Genomic DNA, 14,991 nt, shown 5'->3' with positions numbered 1-14,991 from the left:
GCTGGCCATCGTCGCAATCTCTTCCAGGAACTTTCCCCGCAAGCATGACAAAGATAAGGTCCCGCCTGACCTGTGGTGGCGCAGTGGATAAAGCGTCGACCTGGAAATGCTGAGGTTGCCGGTTCGAAACCCTGGGCTTGCCTGGTCAAGGCACATATGGGAGTTGATGCTTCCAGCTCCTCCCCCCTTCTTTCTCTCTATCTCTCTCTCCCCCTCTCTCTCTCCTCTCTTAAAAAAAAAAAAAAAGTCTCAAATTAAAAGATAAGGTCCCACCCTTTCAGGTCTGCCAAGGTCCCCTGTGGATGTCCCCTCAGATCGCCCCTCCGCTGCTGGGTTAGAGAGGGTGGTTCAGTTGTGGAGAAAGGGGTGGGTTCCGTGGGAGTCTCTGGGTCTCCACTTCCCACTTTCTAAGATGGGGAGGGGGCTGCTTCTGGCCATCAGCAGAAGGAATGGAACTGCCCCTTCTCCTGGGACCCTTACAGTCGCACCATCATGGGGAGAATAAAAAGTTTCTTCCAGGAAACAGAGCATTGGGAAAGAGGAAAGCCTAGGAGGAGACTACACTCCAAAGAGCAGACAAGTCTTTCTGTAGAATGCATGAATGGATGAATGAATGAGAGAGAAGATTGAGGGAATGGTAGTGCAGGGACACAGCACTTCTGGCTCTCCACCTCTTTGCTGTGCAACGTGTCACTTCCTTAGGGAGCAAAAGGAGGGATCATGCCCAGGAGGAGGCAGGAGATTCCCCAGGAGGCTTCTTCTCTGTTCTTCCTTGGCAAACCGCCATTTCCCACTGAGGGACGGTGGGCAGGCTGTGGCCGGAGCCATTGGTCACGACGTGGTCACGGGGCAAAGGGCACCTGTGTTTGTTACTGGGAAATGAGGAAGTAGAGGTCTGTGATGGTCAGAATGGGGGCAGGCCCCTCCTGGGCGGGCTAAGTGACTCTTGCAGAGGGGACTGGGTGGCTTCGAAGTCTTCTTGCTCATAAAAATAACCCTCGCAAAGCGTTTTCTTTGTTCTGAGGTGTTCGCTTGGCTTCACACGGTGGGCCCGAGGCGTGTGACGGGAATTTTCATCCTCGCTCTGAAAGCAGGTGCACTGCACGGCTTCACCAGGTCACCCCCGGCTCCCAGCCCACCACCACCCTGTGGCTCGGACAGGCCAAGGTCAGCATCTTAAAAATAAAGACTCTTTCCAAATGAACGAGAGAGGAAACTTGGTTATGTTTCTGTAGACGAGAAAGAGAAAAACAGCAAAAAAAAAAAACCCACAAAAAATAATAATAATAATAATAAAATCACATCCTGATTCAAACCCGAGCTAGGCAGCTGGGGTAGCCCTTCTCCCCTTTCAGTCGCTGCATGGAGACTCGCCCTGTGTGCGTCCCCACCGTGGGCCCAGCCCGGACACGTGTTGCTCTGAAGATGCCTTTGGTCCCTCCAGGTGGACAGCTGGGACCAGATGGACAAACACACACCACCAGAGGCACCAGGATTGGGCTCCCCCTTGGACCCCACTGAGCTGGGAACAAGCCCCACCCAGGGAGGTCTCGGGACAGCACCTGCTGGAAAGCGGGCCTGCAGGGGGCGCCAGAGCAGAAGGGACCGAGGATATCGGGGCTCAACGGTGCTGGCCCAGGTTCAGGACCGACACACAGCTGTCACCTGCCAAGGGGTGGGTCATTGTGTTTGCTACCAGCTATAAATAATCTATATAATCCTAGCCGCCTGAGGGTGGTGCGTGTCAATTGCCCTGACGACATAATGGTACCAATGCGTGTGGCTTGTCACATCGGAGAAACGAGGTCTGGACTGAAGGGTGCTATAGATTGAATGCTTGTGCCCCCCCCCCAGATTTATATGTTGAAACGTAATCCCCAGTGGGATGGCATTCGGAGGGTGATTACGAGCCCTCATAAATGGGGGTGGTGTCCTTATGAAGGGGTTTAGGACCCCAGAGAGCTCCCTGGCCACACCCACCACATGGGGACACGCGGTCTCTGCGTCCAGCTGGCCCCTGGGCCTCACCACGTTCCCATTGCATTCCCGGGAGCCCAGTGAGGTGGGCATACCCTTTCACAGGCCCCCAGGTCTGCCTGGCCACTCCCTCTCTGAGCACTCCCTCGCTCAGGGTCACAGCTGCACGTGGCGCCCACAGGTGTATCACTCCGCGGCACCGTCTCACCTGCAAGGCGGGGGGAGTCGGAACTTGGGACTGCAGGGGTGAGTTGCTCTCATGTTTCAAAGCCTTTTTTCCCCCTAGTCTGTGAGGACAGGGAGCCGGGAACTAGTTAAAGGAAGTGGCTGAGATTGGGGAAGGGATCGAAACGTGTTCTGAGCTATCAGGACACGCTTTCCTGAGGGGGCGAGGAGGACCTGTCCAGGACAGCTCCAGCCCACGCACACCGCACACCCCCGGGCCTGCCTGGAATGGCTGCCCCTCCGCTGGCCACCCGCTGGGTTGTCTGTGGACACAGGCGAATAGCCAGGTCAAAGCCTGCAGCACTGCGGGCAGGACACGGTGGGACAGCAGCTCGTTGGAGGTGGCCGTGGAACACTTACATTGAAATCCACCCCTCAAATTCGGAACATGGTTACTCACGTGATCCAACTTCACTGTGTTTGTTATCCACAGTGGAACCACAGCCCGTGGGCCCAGGAAACGTTGGGAGAGGACTGGCCCTTTCTAAGCTGTCCCGTGAGGATTAATTTGCTGCCTGTTCATGGCTTTGGTGAACAGCTGCTGGCGTTTAGCGATGGGCAGGCCTCTGCTCACAGTGAAGGTGTATGGGTCACTCAGCCTGCAGAAATCTAAATTTCAGGGCACAATTCTCCTAGACACTGGTTATCCCCCCAGCTCCCCTCACCTGTCCTTCCACTGCAAGAACCTAGACTGTGTTCACAGTCACCCTGGGGCTCTCTCTGAAGGCCTAGGGGGAGCCCCCAGAATGGGGCACTCTCTGGACCCTGTCACTTGTAGTTGTGAGCCCAGAACTGCCCTAGCCATTGGCTACACTACGGGGGTGCCCGGAGGGGGGGGTCCACTCCAAAGGACCACAGGAGCCACAGCAGGAGCCACCGAATGAAGCCCACCCTGCAATCCCTCACCTCTGGACTCCAGCCGCACCCGCCAGAGAACGTCTTTGCTGCCTACACCTCTTTCAGCAAGACTTCCGGTTACTTGCAGCCCACGCCCTCCTGGACTCCGCCCACCACGTGGGGACATGCTGTCTCTGCATCCAGCTCCCCCGGACTTCTGTTCCCCTTTAAACCGGCGAAAGGTCCTCTGTGCGCACGTCTTGGGCAGATACCCTCATTCCTGTTTGATTCTGAATGGGGCACTGGTATTTGAGCATCACCACCACCACCTCCCTCATCCTGACAACCATCCTCTTCCACTGTCTTTGTTTGGGTGTTCCCCCATAGCAGACCCCACGACGAGGGCTTGGTTGTGGGTGAATTGTTTGCAAGGTGACCCCAGGAAGCGCCAGGCGGAGGTAGAGAAGGAAGACGGAGAGGGAGGAGGGCCCCGGAAGAGGGATGAGATGGGGTTCCCACGGCAACGATGAGAGCGATGTGGGAAACAGGCTTCCGCTGAGTGTTTTCCCCCAGGTCCTGCCGCTCGGGTTGAGAGGCCCTTGGAAGCACGAACTCCCCTGGCATTTCCGGGCTTTGCTGGCGGGTAGGGAGTGACTTCCCAAGGTGTCAAGAAAGAAGAGAGAAGCCAGCCAGCAACTGTCTCTGCCTGGCCGGGGAGCTGGCCAGGCATCGCTGTGGGCCCTGCGCTCAATCCTGGAAACCTCAGTTTCCTTACCTGTAAAGTGGGGGTGGTGGTACTCATGGGGCAGGGCCGATGGGAGGGGTGGTAACAAATGTGCCTCCTGGCCCAGTCCGAGCTCGGGGCAACTCTGACTTGAACTTGAACACACCAAGCTGGTGTGCTGGCCAAGCCGCCAGGGCCTGTCCTCAGGTGTCCCTGCCAGAGTGCTGGTTGTTGTGGACCATAAATGGCAAAAAGCCTTTGTAGATTCGAGGCTTAGCAAAAGGCTAAGTTCTCCCCCCCTTCACCTCCACATTGGCTATGATGCTGAGTATTTGTACCCACTTCACTTGCTTCCTTAAGTTGCTAGAAGCAATTTACATGCCCTTACTCTTACTCTTTGTTTGTTTAGATGTTGGTTGATTTCACTTATGCCTGGTAGGGTGATTCCTGTTTATGCCTTGGGAGAGTTCCTGTTTTAGCCTGGATGTGCAACTTTGTATCAAGGACTTCCTTGATTTGCATATGGCTATATAATAAAGCAAACTGGGGCTATGGGGTACTCGGATATTGTCATCAGCATTTGAAGAGTCCTTTCGGTCCCATTTTTTCTTAATAAGTGTGTTTCCGTAATTCCGCACCGTTATTAGGAGCAGCTGGAGGTGGGCGACTCCGGTCAGCCAGACCAGATTGGGGGAGCCGTGTGCTCTGTGTCCACAGCCTGGGCTCGGGCTCGTCTGCGGGGTCACTGCCGCTCACAGGCGCCCCCAGGCAGTGTCACTTGGCCTCAGGCTCAGCCAGCCACCTGCTCCTGGCTGTGGGAGGCCCCGTGTTGACCTTTCCCTCCCAACAATGATTTTTGTCTGGCTGCATCTTGGCCAGGCCCGAAATGCTTCTCTGGGAGAGCCGGGCAGGATTGTTCCGAGGCTTGTCATTGTTTCAGGATCAGGTGGCCTGAGTCCCAACAATCTGACAGCAATCTGAGCCTCCCCTGAGTCACCGGAACCCACCGTGGGGCCTCGGGCAGGCGGCAGGGGCTGGGACGGGGCGGGTGGGGTGGGGTGGGGTGAGGTGGGGTGGGAGGCAATGGCTCCCTGGCCCCCATGTGGGCCCAGAATGCTTTAACAGTGCCCTCCTTGCTGGCAGAAGCCTGGATTGTGTAGCTCAAGCCAAGTGCCAAGCTGGCATGAGGGTCTGGCCCCCAGCCTGGGCCTGCCCCACCTCAGCCAAGGCACAGGGGAAGGTGGCGGCCCCCCGCAGGCAGGGAGGATGCTACCTGCCCAGCCGGGAACCAGGGAGGAGGAGACTTTCAGGCCTGGGGTTCCTGCTACAAGGCCCATGGGAAACCCTGTCAGATCTGCAAGGTAGGGCGGGTATGGAGGCTGAGGTGGGAACGCCAGGCCCGCCGGGTCCCCTACTGTTGCTCCATCCTCCAGCCCACCTCCCAGAGTGTCTCCATCCATCGACCAAGGTCCCCAAGGGCAGGGCTGCCTGTCCTGTCCCTGTCACTCCCTTGCCTCAGCGGAATCTGGCCTGTGTCCCCTCCACAGGCCACAGCCTGCTGCGTCGGTCAGCACACGTGTGGAGTAAGCGCCTGTTTGTATGCCCAGAGCTGTGTCCCATGAGTAGGAGCAGATGTAAGCGTCAGGCCTTGGGTCACAGCGTCAGCAGCTGACAAGCATTTGCCACTTGAGTTGCATTATCTCAATCCTCACGACCACCACCGGATGCATCGAGTAGACGGAATGTCCCGTTTTCTAGGCGAGGCAAGGGGTGTGCTGGTGAGGTCACGTGACCCTGGAAGTGGACTCCAGCTCCTGTGAGGCCAGCATCTTTTCCAGGACGCCGAGTGGCCTCCCGCCTTTTTCGAGGAGTTTATTGCTGATGAGACAAGGTGGCCCAGCTGAGACCCCTCTTGAACTATCAAAGCCGGCCATTACCCATGGAAGTCGCAGAGGGCCTCATTGGGGCAGCAGCAGGTACAGCTGACAGGAGAGTGGGGACCCCGGAGGCAGAGGCAGGACAGCTCTCTGGGGACAGCATGCATAGCGCCAGAGGTCGCGTCCTGGGGCCCATCAGGCTGGGCTGCGGTGGAGGCCGAGGGGTGCAGTCCATGTGGACGGCGACAGAAGCCTGGAAATCACCTTCTAAACACCACGGCAACCAGGTCATTTGGTCACAAGCCCGGCCCATCTGACCTGTTGTCCCTGTGGTCCACTCTGCACCACAAGGGTCCCCGCACTGTCTTCTCCTCCCGATGCCCGCGGGGATGGGACAGCCGTGTCAGGCTGGGCGGAGGGCACTGATCTCAGTGGGACCAGAATGTGAACAGAGGCTCCAGAGTCCAGCCGCAAGTGTCACTCAGCAGGGCCTCAAGTCCTCCCCGAGAGAACAGGCGTCCATACCTCCCTGTGGTAGCTGGGACACCACACAGCTTTCCCGTCCTGGGGCCTCGCCGAGGCCAAGCCCGGAGCAAAGGTTCCAGGGCACCTCGGCCATCCACTGACTGACCCGTAGGTCCCGTGGGTGAGGGTGGTGATGGTTCCTGAAGTACAGGTTCTCTCAAGAGCGTCAAGCCATCCCCAGAGGACAGCTACAGGGATCACTTTATATATATATACACACACACACACACACATATATGTATATATATGCACACATATATATAAAGGTATATATATGTGTGTACATAATGTATGTATATTTATATGTAATATATATTATATTTTATATATAAATTATATACTACTGTATATTATATAAACCTACATATAAAATTTGAGGTCTTTGGAGACCTTTCTTGTATTTATTTGCATATATTCATAGACAAAACATGTATACATTGTATTGTGTGTGTGTGTATATATACATGTTATATGTGTATAACACATATAACTTTTAAAAATAAGAAAGCTGATTAATCCCTGGAGATCTGAGTCTATGGAGCCTGTGCTCTCAAGTTCAAGAGCGAATGCTCAAACACGAAGCTCTCTGTGGTGGCCCCGCCCGGGGACTCAGCAGGCCCGCTCTGACCTCCATGGACATACCCCAGTGCGACTGTTGTGTGGCTCTGTGGTGGCAGGCAGGCTGAGCTGGAGAGGAAGGGGTCTCCTGGCTGGGTGTGGTCTGGACCCTGTGAACTGGAGCAGGGGGTGCTGGTTGTTAGTGCTGTGACCGCCCAGTGATCGGATACCCGGTGGGGCTGGAAAGGGTTTCGGCAGGGCCAGGGGACTAGTTCTGGCCCGGGAGTGGAAGTGACTTGTGACACTTCCAGGATGAGGCATCTGAAAGCTGGTGTGTGACCCGTCAGAGGTCTCCTGCCCTCTGGCACGGAAGCCGGCCGGCCAAGTTCAAGGTGGTGGCTGCCCCAACTGCCAGGTTCTGGAGAGACAACAGTCCGTCCCGCTGCGAGGGCATGTGCCCTGAGCAAGGAAGAAGCCCTTTGTTGTCAGTCATCAAGATCAGTTGTATATTACTGCAGTGTAACCTACAGTACACTAATTCCAGAAAAGATCATCTGATTTTCATTCTAGGACATGCTGCTTGTCGGGTTCTCGGAGACCTGACCTCGGTTTCCTGGCCGAGGCTTTCAGCAGCACTGTGGACGGGCTGGATTGTTGCAAACCCCCCCCACCTCCCCAAAACCTCTCTCCCCTGGAGAGCCCCCGCCCCTCACTCTGGGGTCCAGCCCCATCTGTAACGGTGCTTGCGGGAGGCCTGCGATTTGAAGGCTGGCTGAAGCATTGCCTCCTCCTGGGAAGGCCTCCTGTGGAGGTGTGACCCCAGTTGGCGTCAGAAGCTGTTTTCACACTTCCCTTGTGTTCCACCCCACCCCCGCCGAGAGCTGAGGGGTCTCTTCTGGAGGGGAAGCCATCAAGGAGGACGCCCCCTGCCTCCAGGAATGTGCCTTGTTAAGCAGGGAGCTGAGACGTGTGTGCATAACCTTGTAGGCCCGGCCCTGCCCCCCTCCTGGTCTGTCTGAAGCCCCTGGACATACCCCACTGTGGACCAGCAGCCCTAAGTGCCCTGGCTGTGGGCAGGCCGCGAAACCAGCGGATCCCTCTGCTCCCTGGCCAGCGGCGGGCTCTATCGGGAGGTGGTTTTTAACAGCCTTCCTGCTCATCGATTTCTGGGTGGTGAGGTCAAGTTCAGAAAGGTCCCCCGCGGAGGGAGGCTGGGAACCAAGGCTTTTTAGTCCCGACCATTTCCTGCAGGCTCTTTGCCGTGTGGCCAGCCCCCTGCTGGCTCGGTGACCTTGGGCAAGTCACCTCCATGGACGTTCAGTGGTGCCAAATCCCTGTCATCTGGCAACAACAGGCACGTCATCGCTGGTGACAAGCAGCGGCCCCCAGATCCTCACCTGGCCCCCCTGCACAGGTGTGACTCTTATCTTTGCCACTCTTGTCAGGTGAGGTCACTGGGGCTGCAGCCAGCAGGGGACAGGACATGGGTGGGAAGACCTGCCAGCGCCCTCAGGGCAAGCAGGGGACCCGCCTAATGCAGCAGCCGAAAGCAGGGCCGAACTCCCCTCCAGTGACCTACCCTGAACCCCACACCAAACTTCTCGGACCAACCAGTCTGACCCCAAACAGCAGCTCCCCGGGTGCCAGGACCCCAGCCAGTGTTGGAGAGACTGGGTTGCCAGCCCTCCAGTGGTCTGGGTGGAGCAGGGGTGGCGAACTGAGGAGGGGTCCGGCCCTCCTGGAGAGGTTCAGGAGGAAGGGTCTCGGACCCGGCTGATAGGAGGAGGAGGACCGCCCACGCCCGTGGGAGGCCCTGGACTCATCCTCAGGGAGGTGGGTGGTGGCACCCAGCTCAGGACGGTGCGTGTGGGAAGGGGGACCCTGCCCGGCTCTCCGGGGTCCTTCTCTCTTTCCCCGAAGCCACCACACAGGCTAATGATGGGGCCCTCTGGTCAGTTCCCCCTTCTTGAGGGGCAACATTGCGACAGCCTACGGGACGTTGCTGTCCCCTCCCAGCAGTTAAGTAGAGAACAGTAAACGGAAACAGAGGCTGCAATGGGGCGGGGACCTCCCTGAAGACAGGTTCCTAGGGACAGCAGCCTGCTTCTGAGAAATCCCCTTGGCCCGGGAGGACGAGCAGCCGCCCAGCATGAGCACCACGCCCTCCTACCCCCGAGAGCTATTTCTGCTGCTTCCTGGCTTGGTTTCCCTCCCTCCGCCCCACCTCTGTCTGGGTTCGACCTGACCAGACAGGAGCAGAGGCCTCGAGAGACACACTGGGCAGGCGGCCCGAGCACGGAGGGGAAGGCCGCCTCCTTGGGGGACATCATGGCAAGAGGGGACAAGGAGCTCCTTTGCCAGGTGAAGGTGAGATTTAACCCCTGGGACTCCAGTTAAGACAAAAAAAAACCTGAAAAAATAAGAACAGTCGTGGCTTAAAGCACCTGCTAGGGCTCCCCCTGGCTCGGGCTCTGGGGATTCTTGGTGTCTTCTGCCATGGCAGGGACCCCATAGAGCTGCAGGGACAGAAGGCCATGTGTCGTCACATTCTCTCTAGTTGGAGGGGTCAGGAGCCTGGGACAGCCTCCATCTTCCCCTAGAGCAGGACAGAGCACCAGGAAGGCACCCTATGACCAAGGGGACAATAAATCACACAGCCCCAGAGTGGGTCTCTTCTCTCTGACGCCTGCCAGCCCTGGGACAGCCTGGCCTGGCCCCCCACGGCAGCCACCATGCAGCTCCTAGGAGTCGAGCAAAGGAAGAACCAGACCCGTGACAAAGGGGTTCACACTCCCATTGCACTTTGGGAAACTGCTTCCTTTCCTTCTGTCATCAAGACCTTATACCTTTGGCTCTTATGAATCATCGGTCTTCTTGAAGTCCCCTAGGGGCCCTTGGATAGCCGAAGGGCCACTGGGTTTAACACCACACCCCCCACACCTGGCGGCATTCACTGTCTCCCTCTCCCGCCTTATTTTTTCTCCGTAGAACCGCAGTCCGCGTTTGAGTTTTGCCTCCAGTTGGCGTCTCTTCTGACCCCATTCCCTGCAGAAAGGAAGCGTCCTGAGGCCGTGATGGGGCCTCGCTGGGCTTGGCACGCCATCGGTACCCAGCCAGTGTTTCTAGAATGAATAGAATGAATCGAAAGGGTCCTTTGATTAGAAGAAGGTGATACTTCCTCAGCGGGTTGGGAAGGGAGGGCCCCCGGGTCCCCTGAGAGTCCTGGCAGACCCTCTCCGGCCCAAACCCAAGCCCACCCCCGTTCTGGTCCTCACTGCAGCCCGGAAGGCCCTGGGCCTGTCCCCCCCACACCCTGCCAATGAGGAACCTGCTTCAAATTGACCAGCAAGTCCTGGCTTCCCAACTTCCACTGTGCTCTTCCCAGACCCGCATCCTCACACCAAGGCCTGCAGACTGTCACCCAGCCGCCGGTCAGACCTGCAAACTGTCCAGCCCCACCTGCACCCACGGGACCAGGAACGGCGCTGTAACAAAGTCTCAGGTCCTCCAAGTAAGTGGATGTTTCGGTTCAAGACGTGCTGGTTTGCTGGCCCACAAACGCTCTCTCCTTCTAGGCTAAGAGAAATGCTTTGCAAAAACCGTTTTATTTATTTTTTATTTTCTTTTATTTTTTTTCTCCCTCTGCAGCTTCTGAAACAGCCAGCGCGCCGGGGCTGAGAGGGACGGGCCTTCACGTTGCATGGAAATGGAGAAGAGTGAACCCAGCAATTAGCTTGGGAGAGGCGGGAGGTGGACAGGCTCGCGGGAGAGCCAGGGAAACAGCAGCAGTAATTGCAGGGTGTGCCGGCCTGGGTTTGTGCATGGGGGGGGGGGGGCGCGGGGGCAGCCACCACCTCTGTGCCAGGGCTTGTCAGGCTGGGAGGTGGCTGAGGAGGAACCAGGAGGCAGGGACGCAGAGAACTGGGAACCCAGCAGCCTGGAGGGGGGTCCCCTACCGTCCTGCACCACTGACCCTGTGTGGATGCACCCAAGGGCCGCTGCTCCAGGGACCTGCAGGGGCCTGCATGAGGCTTCTGGGCGGCTCAGGGTCAGACCTCCTGCCGGCAGCTCTGGCTCCCATGTTGGAATTAGCTCCAGAGAGCTCCAGGCCTTCAGAGGGATGTTCAAACTGGGGTGACCCGCACCCCGGGGCTCCATGGAGGGGCAAGGAGGAGCAATCAGGGGGGCTTTCTACCCCTGGCCTGAGCCTGACCCCCACACCCGGCTGCAACCAGGCAGCGTGGCTTCCGTCTGGTTTATATACATATCTAAGAATTCTCGGTGAGACATCACTTCAGAAATGAGTTTTTGCTGCTTTTCTTTAAAAAAACAAAGAAATAAAAGAAAGGGAAGGAGAACGTATTAACCTGCCACACCGTCTCCTCCTCCAGACTAGAAGACGAGTGGCCTGCCCCAAGGGCCGTGGTGAGAAGCAAGATCCCTCCTCCTCCCCCAGAATTCACAGCCTCACAGTGGAAACCTCCGCCCTGGGTCTCCTTGTGAGACACCGGAACCTGCTCCCCAATAAGCCTGCAAGCTGAGGAGGCGGGGCACCGGGAGGTCACGCCCCCAAAGCCGCATAGTCCGAGGTTCGTTAGAGGCTTGGCACCCAGATCCGCAGGGAGCATTGGCTCAGGAAAGCACCTCCAGGCTACTCAGAGCCCAGGCGACATCGCTGCACGCCGTTCTGGCCTCTTCTAGTTCCCTGCCCTCAGCTTTGTTCCCTCCGCTGTCCATCAGCCCTCATGGTGGGCAGGCCCTGGGCTGGGTGCACTGGGCCACGTGGCCCAGGTGAGGCCCTCCTGGGTTTAGGGGCCATCAGGGGAGCCAGCCTGGTGGCCTTGCATGCTTGGGACTGCACACCAGGACCCCCGGCTTGGAGGCTTCTCAGTTGTAGGCCGCACGGGGACATGACTCCAGCTCTCGGGCCAGCTTCGCAGGCCTCCTTTGGGGAACTGCCTTCTGGCCTAGTGTGGTTCTGGGGGTTCACAGTGCCTCGTCCCTCTGTAGTGTGGGTGCTTGTGAACGAGCGTTGCTCCCCAGGGTGGCTGTATGCAGGGCTTCCCAGGGCCCTTCCCCATGTAGCCCCTCCAGTCGCTGGTCCGAGAGACCGCCTCCTCGTGGACCGCTTTTTCACTGGCCCCTGCCCCCACATCCCATGGCTCCCGCCGGCTGTGGGGAACCCCTGGTGTCCATCTGCTCCGTGCTGAGCAGGGACAGGAAGCAGCTGGCCAGGAGCCTGGGCTCCCAGCAAGGGACGGCCTTCCGTGCCTCCTCCCGCTGTGATGACGTCCACTTAGCGGCTCCTCGAGTTGTGGAGTTGGGAGGCGGGAGGCAAGAAGGAGTGGGTTTGGCACCGGGACACGGAAGCCAGGGGCCATGCTGACCTCTCCACCCGACCTTGGGTGTCAAGGCTCCTTCCCAAGGGAAGAACAGTCTTGTACTTGAACCCCGGGCTCAGCTTCCTGCTGCCTCCGGAGCCCCTTGAGCAGAGCGAGCGTGAGCGCGTTTTAGCTGCTGCCGGTGTGATCAGCAGTATCTGACCCTGCACCCACCCCCGAAACTTACTTACACTGAGTCATCCTGGGCCTCTGCTGAGTCATCCCGCCTGCCCCCCCTCCCCCCTCCCCCCCTTCTGGGCTGCCTGGAAGGGCCTGTGGCTACCACAGCTGCCCCTGCTCCCTTCCCTCTGGTAGGCTCTGCTCGAGGTGCAGGGACCCAGAGTCGCGCTGCTGTGCGGGCTGCATAGCAGTATTTTATTTTAGCATCCAGATGTCCGCCCAGCTGCCAGGGGAACCCCTGTGACTGCACACTGCAGAGGGGACAGCTTCAGCCATGGGTGGGTACCCGCGCCCTTGAGTCTCTGGCCTTGTCTTCTCCTGCTCTGCCGAGGTAAAAGCAGGCCCTTCCTCATCCTCCAAACCCCACACAGGCCCGAGACCAAGGGTCCCCCTACCTGGGCCATAGATCCCCACCTCAGTCCTCCACCTGGCCCCCCAGCCTGTAAGAAGAGCTGAGATCATGAAAGGAGGTGAGGGAAGAGGTTCCCAGAATAAAGCCCTCTGAGGATGAAAGCTCCAATCCAGTCTTTCCCGCCCACTGAAAAAAATAAAAATAAAAAAAGACCTCCATTTGTTCTCGGGGAGAGTTGAAAGGAGACATGAGCATTGTCCTCGTGAAATGGTTCTCGTTTTAAGCTTTTGCTTTGGGGGGCTTGTGCCCGTTTTGTGCCTTGCCTCCACCCCGCGGCCGCCGCTCATGAAAGGCTGGGGTCAGGCCAGGCGCATAGGGGGGTGACAGCAGCTCGTTTCCCTTTGATTTTACCCAAGAACAGCAGCAGGGAGCTCTTTCTACCTGGAGATGTCTGGTTGTCTCCTTTGGGACGGTCCCAGACTCGGCTGAGAAGAATTCCTCCTTGAAAAAAAAAAAATTTATATATATATATATATAAAATAACAATTCTCATAAAATGTTTCAAATGCTCCACACCACCCTCAAAAGCTCAGGGAGAGGCCTTTGAAGGTGTTCCACTGAACAGAAATAAAACCTTCGCCGTCCAGGCTGGAGGCGCTAGAGAAACATCGCTGAAATCCACCCCCAGGAAATGTGACAGGCAACAGAGCCACCGACCCGACCCCGCAGAACAGCAGCCTCTGTGCCTCCAGCTGAGGAAGGTCTGTCTGAAGGACCAAAGGGGAGACAAGAGACAGGAGGAATGTGGCCGGGATGGAGGCTGCTTTCTGGGAGATTGCAAGATTTCAGGGGTTTTGGCGATGTGAGCCAGCAGGGGACTTATGTGACCTTTAAGGAGATAATCCCAAACCGTGAGTCATTCCCACGCCCAAGGCACCCTTCACCTCCCCCGATCCCGTCCCACCTTCCAACAAGATGTACCAGCCCAGACAGAAAACCCACAGAGATGCAGGGGAAGGAAGGTCTTCAGGGCAGCTTGGAGCCTGGAACCCAAATCGGACATACCCAGATTCAGTCGTTCATTCACTTCATAAACACATATTGCCTGACCAGGTGGTGGCGCAGTGGATAGAGCATCGGACTGGGATGTGGAGGATCCAGGTTCGAGACCCCGAGGTCACCAGCTTGAGCACGGGCTCATCTGGTTTGAGCAAGGCTCACCAGCTTGAGCCCAAGGTCGCTGGCTCGAGCAAGGGGTCACTTGGTCTGCTATAGCCCCCTGATCAAGGCACATATGAGAAAGCAATCAATGAACAACTAAGGAACCTCAACGAAGAATTGACGTTTCTCATCTCTCTCCCTTCCTGTCTGTCCTTGTCTGTCCCTCTCTCTGACTCTTTCTGCCTCTGCCACAAAAAACAAACAAAGAAACAAAAAACCCCTACATATTGAACATCTGTTCACGACATACCAGGCATTGTTCCGGGTGCTGGGACAGCGGCAGGAAACTTTGTCCCACAAACCCATATAGACCAGGGGACAGTCCTCTGGGGGCACCTGTCCCAAACCGGAATGCTGAGATGAGTCGCCCGGGACCGGGTTAGAGCAGACGCAGGCACCCCCGATCAGGAGTCGAGGAGGGGCCCGAGACTCTGCATTTCCGACAGGCTCCCAGACCGGCGGTGTTGCCGCTGCGGGCCCGTGACGAGAGCGCCCCTCAGCCTGGTCATCTGCCTGGCGAGCTTGGGCATACATCCCCACCGCCTTCCGCCTCCATCTTCTCCTCTATAAAAGAGGTGGGAATCGTTCCCACCCCACAGAGATGGATTATAGACGTAATTTTTTTTTCTTTTTTCTTCTTTGTTGCCTAAGCCTGCTTGATGTGGGTTATTCCATCGCTTGCAGGGTCCCAGCGGTGCGTTTTTGTGAGTCGCTCTTGCTCTGGTGTTCATCTGAGCAGCAAGGACCCGAGCTGGGTCAGGCCCAGGAGGGCAGGGCTGCATCCCCTGGCCTCCTCCGAGAGAGCTGCAGCGGGAGCCCTGGGTCTCAGTGGGAGTCCAGACCCGCCACTGACCAAGGGGGGGCAACTGCACAGACCCCGGGCAATTGATTTGAGCCCTCTGGGTCGCAGGTGTTTCTCCTGTAAAGCAAGAATATCGGGATGGTGGTTTCTGATGCCAGGGGGACACCAGTCTTCTGTGGACAAGGGTCTGGCATGTCATAGTAGCTGGAGAATGTTGTGGAGGGTGGGGTGGGGCTTCCCCGCGGTCCAGTTTCACCCAGAACCTATGGGGAGGCATTCTCGTCCACAGCACCACCATGCGATATCCGAGGCCTGTTTACACTTAAAAAGTA

General features: G+C 57.5%; 1 long non-coding RNA gene across 1 annotated transcript; it reads left to right on the top strand.

The window, feature by feature from the left end:
• Positions 1–8,867: 8,867 nt before the first annotated feature.
• LOC136310459 (uncharacterized) lies at positions 8,868–12,335 on the top strand. The gene is made up of 4 exons (XR_010726568.1): positions 8,868–9,090; positions 9,712–9,891; positions 10,004–10,234; positions 10,372–12,335. It is a non-coding gene; the product is annotated as an uncharacterized lncRNA (long non-coding RNA).
• The last annotated feature ends 2,656 nt before the right edge of the window (positions 12,336–14,991 follow it).

This window comes from Saccopteryx bilineata, chromosome 7 (assembly GCF_036850765.1).
Source record: "Saccopteryx bilineata isolate mSacBil1 chromosome 7, mSacBil1_pri_phased_curated, whole genome shotgun sequence".
NCBI classification, from domain to species: Eukaryota; Metazoa; Chordata; class Mammalia; order Chiroptera; family Emballonuridae; genus Saccopteryx; species Saccopteryx bilineata.
This window is presented reverse-complemented; position numbering and strand designations above follow the sequence as displayed.